This window comes from Mandrillus leucophaeus, unplaced genomic scaffold, assembly GCF_000951045.1.
Source record: "Mandrillus leucophaeus isolate KB7577 unplaced genomic scaffold, Mleu.le_1.0 Scaffold27, whole genome shotgun sequence".
Taxonomy (NCBI): Eukaryota; Metazoa; Chordata; class Mammalia; order Primates; family Cercopithecidae; genus Mandrillus; species Mandrillus leucophaeus.
The window spans coordinates 6,664,963-6,672,371 of record NW_012102809.1 but is presented as its reverse complement, the minus strand read 5'-3'; the positions used below and the strand labels follow the sequence as shown (position 1 = coordinate 6,672,371).

The following is a 7,409-nucleotide window of genomic DNA, read 5'->3' as shown; positions in this document are numbered from 1 at the left end:
TAATTTCCATGTACTTGCATGGTTTTGAAGGTTTCTTTTAGAGTTGATTTCCTGTTTTATTTTACTGTGGTCTGAGAGAGTGCTTGATGTAATTCCAATTTTCTTACATTTACTGAGGCTCATTTTATGGTTTATCATATGGTATATCTTGGAGAAAGTTTTATGCACTGTTGATTAGAATGTGTATTCTGTGGTTGTTAGATGAAATGCTCTGTATATATCTGTTAAGTCCATTTGTTCCAAGGTATAGTTTAAATTCATTGTTTCTTTGTTGACTTTCTGTCTTGATGACCTGTCTAGTGCTGTCAGTGGAGTATTGAAGTCCCCCACTACTATTGTGTTACTGTCTGTCTCATTTCTTAGGTCTATTAGTTATTGTTTTATAAATTTGGGAACTTCGGTGTTCAGTGCACATTTGTTTAGGATTGTAATATTTTCCTGTTGGACAAGGCCTTTTACCAGTAAATAATGTCCCTCTTTGTCTCTTTTAACTGCTGTTGCTTTAAAGTTTGTTTTGTCTGATATAAGAATAGCTACCCCTGCTCACTTTTGGTGTCCATTTACATGAAATGCCTTTTTCCACCCCTTTACTTTAAGTTTATGTGAGTCCTTATGTGGTAGGTGAGTGTTCTGAAGGCAGCAGACGGTTGGCGAGTTCTTATCCATTCTTCAGTTCTGCATCTTTTAAATATAGCATTTAGGCCATTTACATTCAATGTTAGTATTGAAATATGAGGTACCATTGCATTCATCATGCTCTTTGTTGCCTGTGTACTTTGGTTTTTTGTTTTTGCTTTTTAACTTGTATTTTTGTTTAATAGGTCCTGTGTGATTTATGCTTTAAAGAAGTTATGTTTTGATGTGTTTCCAGGATTTGCTTCAAGATTTAGAGCTCCTTTTAGCAGTTCTTGTAGTGGTGGCTTGGTAATGGTGAATCACCTCAGCATTTGTTGGTGTGAAAAAGGCTGTATCTTTCCTTCATATATGATGCTTAGTTTCACTGGATACAAAATTCTTGGCTGATAATTGTGTTGTTTGAAGAGGCTGAAGATAGGGTCCCAATCCCTTCTAGATTGTAGGATTTCTGCTGAGAAATCTGCTGTTCATCTGCTAGGTTTTCTTTTATACGTTACCTGATGCTTCTGTCTCACAGCTGTTAAGATTCTTTCCTTTGTCTTAACTTTAGATAACCTAATGACAATGTGCCTAGGCAAAGATCTTTTTGTGGTGAATTTCCTGGGTGTTGTTTGTGCTTCTTGTATTTGGATGTCTAGGTCTCTAGCCAGGCCGGGGAAGTATTCCTCAATTATTACCCCAAATACGTTTTCCAAGCTTTCAGAATTCTCTTCTTCCGCAGAAACACCGATTATTCTTAGGTTTGGTCGTTTAACATAATCCCAGACTTCTGGGAGACTTTGTTCATATTTTCTTATTCCTTTTTCTTTGTCTTTGTTGGACTGGGTTAATTCAAAGAACTTGTCTTTGAGCTCTGAATTTTTTTTCTTCTACTTGTTCAATTCTATTGCTGAGACTTTCCAGAGCATTTCACATTCCTAAACATTTGTCCAAAGTTTCCTGAATTTTTGCTCGTGTTTTCTTTAAGCTATCTATTTCCTTGAATATTTCTCCCCTCACTTCTTATGTAATTTTTTGGATTTCCTTGCATTGGGCTTCACTTTTCTCTGGTCCCTCCCTGTTTAGCTTAATAACTAACCTCTTGAATTCTTTCACAGGCAAATCAGGAATTTCTTCTTTGTTTGGATCCATTGCTGGTGAACTAGTGTGATTTTTGGGGGGTACTGAAGAACCTTGTTTTGGCATATTACCAGGGTTGGTATTGTGGTTCCTTATCATTTGGGTAGGCTCTGTCAGAGCGAAGGTCTAGGGCTGAAGGCTGTTGTTCAGATTCTTTGGTCCCATGGGGTGTTCTCTTGATGTAGTACTCTCCCCCTTTTCCTATGGATGTGGCTTCCTGTGAACCAAATTGCAGTGATTGTCTCTCTTCTGGGTCTACCCACCCAGTGAGTCTACCCATCTCTGGAGTGGTACTGGGCATTGTCTGCACAGAATCCTGTGATGTGAGCCATCTATGGATCTCTCAGCCATGGATACCAGCGCCTGTTCCAGTGGAGGTGGCAGGGGGATACAATGAACTCTGTTAGGGTTCTTAGCTTTGGCGGTTTCAGGCTCTATTTTTGTGCTGGTTGGCCCCCTGCCAGGAGGTGGCGCTTTCCAGAGAGCATCAGCTGTGGTGGTATGGGAAGGAACCAGTGGTGGGTAGGGGCCCAGAACTCTCAAGATTACATGCCCTTTGTTTTCCACTACCAGGGTAGGTAGGGAAGGACCATCAACTGGGGGCTGGCTAGGCATGTCTGAGCTCAGACTCTCCTTGGGCAGGTCTTGCTGCAGGTACTGTGGGGGACAGGGGTGAGATTTCCAGGTCACTGGAGCTGTGTACCTAAGAGGATTATGGCTGCTTCTGCTGAGTCACGCAGATTGTCAGGGAAGTTGGGGGAAGCTGGCAGTCACAGGAGTCACCCAGCTCCCATGCAAAGCAAAGGGCCAGTCTCACTCCCACTGTGCCTCTCCTCCACAGCCCCGAGTCCATTTCCAGGCAGAGGGCAAGATGAGCTTGAAAACCCGACCCAGTCTACCCATCTCCCAGCTGCAAAAGAAAAGGGCTTGGTTCTTCCACACCTGTGGAGTCTGCACACCAGATTTGCACCCTCCCCCAAGTTCTGGCCGGAGGCTTCTCACCCCATTCAAATTGCTACAAAGTTCAGCTAGAGACTTCCTTCTCCACGTGGAGTTTTACCCTCTGCTCCTCTGTCCACCCTTCTGATGGATCTCTGTGGTGCCAGGGAGGGATGGCCTGCTAGGGGACCCAGCAAGCTCCCAGGGCCTTTCTGCTACTTCCTCTACCCCTGTATTTCCCTCAGCTCTCCAGGTTGACTCAGCTCCAGGGGAAGTCGGAAACTTCACCCACAAACAGACCTTCAGCTTCTCCAGTGGAGATTTGTGTTCGGGAGAGGAGGGTCCCCCTTTCCCACTTCCGCAGTTGGGACACTCACAGTATTTGTGGGGGACGTCTCTTGGGTCCTGCGGGAGGAGTCTGCTTCCTTCAGAGAGGCTGTGGGTCCTCTCACGATTGCTGGTTTGTTCTTGCAGTCGACCTGGAGCTGAAATTTACAGTGCAAGCCTCCACATGCTGCTCTGTCCGGAGGTACAATCTAGTCCTGCCTCCCATCCACCATGATGGTCCAAATCCTTGGGTTCTCTATTTTAAGGACACCAATTATCCTAATGTTGTATTATCTTTGTTTTCCATAACTCTGGAACTATTAGAATCTCTCTAAATAATTCATTACTTTGGTTTTTAATTGTATTTTCTTTGATTATCTCAAGTTTTCTTCTATGTCATTAATTTTTATTTTTAATAATATGTATTCTGTTTCTTGCAGTTTATAATTTATTATTAGTTCTGTAATGGTATGATTTGATCCTTAATTTGTTGCCTTTGGTCTGTGATCTCCTAAAAGGTTGTGAGAAAATGACTTATGCTCCTTAATTTTGTTTTCTTCTATATATATTTTTTCATGATAACTCCCTCTCTCTCTTTCTGTCTCTTCCTCTGCGTGCAGTTTCCTTTCCCTTCATTTCTGCTCAAACTTGCATCACTCCTGTCTCTAGACGTTCTGTTTGCTGTAATAAATGAAATTCTCTCTTCTCAATCTAAAATTAGTTTGATATCTCCTCTGAACTACAATTTGAGGCCAATGTACCACATTCTATCTACTCTTCAGTACTCTGCAAGAGATTGGAGTGAGGAGTACAGTTTAAGAAGGTGAACTATCCTTGATAGCATGCTTAGGGTCTGCTCTTTCCCTTAAGATTCTCCTACATCTGTCATTCCAGAACCCACCCCCCTAACTGGAGGTATATCTCAATTCCATTGGGGGATACTCTCAGCTTGTATTATTTCCCAATTGTGTTCCAGAATCTCTACCCCCTTTTAAGGTGGAGACCCTTTTTCACTCATTTCTCCACAGCAGATGTTTCCACCATTCTGTTCAGAACAATTAAAAGATCAGCTTTTTCTTTTTCTTTTTCTTTTTCTTTTGAGACAGGATCTCATTCTGTTGCCTAGACTGGAGTGCAGTGGTGCAGTCAGCTCACTGCAACCTCTTTCTTTCAGGTTCAAGCGATTCTCCTGCCTCTGCCTCCAGAGTAGCGGGGACTACAGGCATGTGCCACTATGCCCAGCTAGTTTTTGTCTTCTTAGTAGAGACGGGGTTTCACTATGTTGGCCAGGCTGGTCTTGAACTCCTGACCTCAAGTGATCCATCTGCCTCGTCCTCTCAAAGTGCTGGGATTACATGCCTGGCCAAAAAGATCAGCACTTTAATTATATGTATTACTTTCTAGATTTTGAAATATAAATTAGAAATCTCAGTTTTTGGGATAGGAACTGAGCCATGTTGTCTCTCTGCTTCACTCTATGATCTTCATCTTTTCTTAGCACCATGTTTTGAAGTGTATTGCATTATATTATGCCACTGAGGTTGCTGACAATGACTTTTAGGGGTTTTTGAAAAGTTTTCCAATTTTGTAGGTAATATGGGAGGGCAATTTAGTGTAGCCTTAATGAAGTTGAATAATGCCTCCTGTACATAGTCCTGGACTTGTATTGTCTACTTGACCACTAGTGACCTAAGACCAAGACACTTTATTCTGCCACTGGTCAAACCCTGAGTTCATGAGAGCGTGTTCAAACAGCCAACTGTGGCATGAAAAAGGACAAACACGTCCTTGAAGTGTCCTCCAAGCATATCTTGTTGTTTAGGAGGGAGATATTATTTTAACCCTTTACATCTGTCACCAAAAACTTACCTCTTTCAGGGCCTGAGCTCCCCAGAAATCAATGTTCTAATTAGAAAACAGTAGCTAATCTGCCCAAATGCTAATAAATGAGAGTTGTGATTTATCTAGCAACAGGGAACAGCTCAGCAGTAACAATTAAAAGGTCTGTAGAGGACAGAGCTTTTTTCCTTACTCTTCCCCTTAGCTGATTGAGTTCAGCCCTATGCTATAAATAGCCCTTGTAATTAATGGCTGTTTGAAAATCAGTTATCAGGACCACAGTTTAAGAGCCTTTACCTCTGAAATTCATAGAGCCTATTTTATGTCTCAGTGATAAGGGAATGATAATGTGAGTTCAAAGCTAAACCTACCTACCCACAAAGACCCAACCACGTGATAGCCTACCAAGACATTCTTCAATCTTCACAATAATGGATACAGATTTTCAAATAATCAATCCAACTGCAAGGAGAAGTACTGATCTTTAATATGGCCAGAATGTTTGGCTAAAGCCTGCTGCACCCTAGTAATTTAATGAATCTATAAGCTAAAGTCAAAATTTATATCAAAGGCATGAGTTTGCAATTAGCTGAACAAGGTCTTTTAGAGACCCCCAAAGAGTTCATTTTTTTCCTACATTGAACAAATTAACAGTGTGGTTACTAAAGTTCTTCTTCACTTTAACCTGACTGGACACAGAGTTAAAGGGGGAAAATAGCATGTCTAAACCAAATTGAATAGTGATTTTCTAGACAACACTCCCCAGAAGGGACCGTCCTTGGCAAATGCCACTCAGTGCTAGAGTAAATCTCACATTTCAATGAAGGGTTTGTCATTCACAGTACAAGATGCTTGCATATCTTGAATGTTTTCTTCTAGTATTTTTTATTTCATTCATTATTGCCTACTAACATAATACCCATGCAGAGCTCCTAGCAGGTCCCAGAGCCTGCCATATTGTTTCATGACACTACGCATTTATTAAAACTGTTTCAGCTATATACATGACCTTTTCTGGCCAGTTTGCATGTCATCTCCCTCTGTTAGGCCCCCAGCATCACCACCACCACCCTCCAACCTAACTGATAACTCCCTTCCTCAGGTTCCCACTCTACCTCTACATTTTTCTGTCTTAATATCAGTAATCTTCACTTCCACTTGATTGGTTTATTGTCCCTCTTTCTCCAGGCAGAAGGTCTTATTCTTACTACATTTCCTATATGCTTGTTGTACTACATTTCCTATATGCTTGTTGACTATACAAGTGATTGGTGAACAACTACTGAGCACTCAGTCTTTGCTAACCCTTGGTAAAATTCAGAAAGATGAAGATTTTTTTCCTTTGCTCCCGATGAACTGATAAACCAGTAGGGAAGGCAGACTTCTCTACAACTAGACACACCAAGTCAAAAAGAGGGGTCTAGGCAGGTGATGAGGCTGAGTTGTTAGTTGGTGAGGCAGCAAACACATAAAAGCTTACCATATTTTAATGTCTCTTCTGTGATTTTCATAATCAAAACACACATGCTTCAATCATGTGTTTCACATTGCTTACTAATGTCTTTGCATTATAACTCAGACCTGCGCTTCTAAACTAATGTGCACACAAGTCACCCAGTGATCTTGTTAAAATGCAAATTCTTATTCAAGAGTTCTGGGAGGGGCCTGAGATTCTGCATTTCTAGCAAGCTCCCAGGGAATGCCAATATTGCTGATTCGTGAATGCCTCAACCAGCAAGGCTCCACACCATTGTAATGTCAATGTAAACATTGTTGAAATGGCACCAGTTTTTGGAAAAGCTCCTGGTCTCCCTACCTAGACTCTTCTGACTGTAATTAAACATGATCAGCATTACACCAAGAGAGGTAGATTCAGCAGTGCCCAGAAAAAAACTGGCAAGATGCCTTGAAACTGTTACCTCTTGGCCTTTGTTTTATTATCTGAACACAAAAGGTCTTTGCTCCTGCACTTTAGGTCTGCTGCTACAAGATGAATATAGTCTGAAGGTGTGGCAGGTTTTTTCCAGATATTCAAGAGTGCCTTTCTCTGCTAAAGTCTCTTCCATATTTAAACCATAACATCCCAGGCTCTTTATGGAAATAGAAATACCTTCTAAGAAAACTCTAAAACTTTAATCAGTTTAAACAATCATAAAAATAATACTTAAGTGAATTTTACAAAGGAAACAAGAAGCTCTGGGCCAGGCATGGTGACTCACGCCTGTAATTCCAACTCTTTGGGAGGCTAAGGCAGAAGAATCACTTGAGCCCAGGAGTTCAAGACTAGCCTAGGCAACATAGGGAGACCCTGGCTCTACAAAAAAAAAAAAAAAAAAAATTTAAATTAGCTGAGCATGCACTTGTAGTCCTAGCTACTCAGGTGACTGAAGTGGGAGGATCACTTGAGCCTGAGAGTTCGAGTCTACAGTGAACCATGATCGTGCCACTGCATTCCAGCCTGTGTTACAGATCGAGACCTTATAAAAAAGAAAGGGAAGAAAGGAAGGAAGGAAGGAAGGAAGGAAGGAAGGAAGGAAGGAAGGAAGGAA

The 7,409-nt window shown here is 41.5% G+C and overlaps 1 protein-coding gene across 2 annotated transcripts in view; it reads left to right on the top strand.

Annotated features, from left to right (window-relative positions):
- The window catches only part of F13A1 (coagulation factor XIII, A1 polypeptide), a 167,260-nt gene that overhangs the window by 94,318 nt on the left and 65,533 nt on the right, over positions 1–7,409 (top strand). The window lies entirely within an intron of this gene.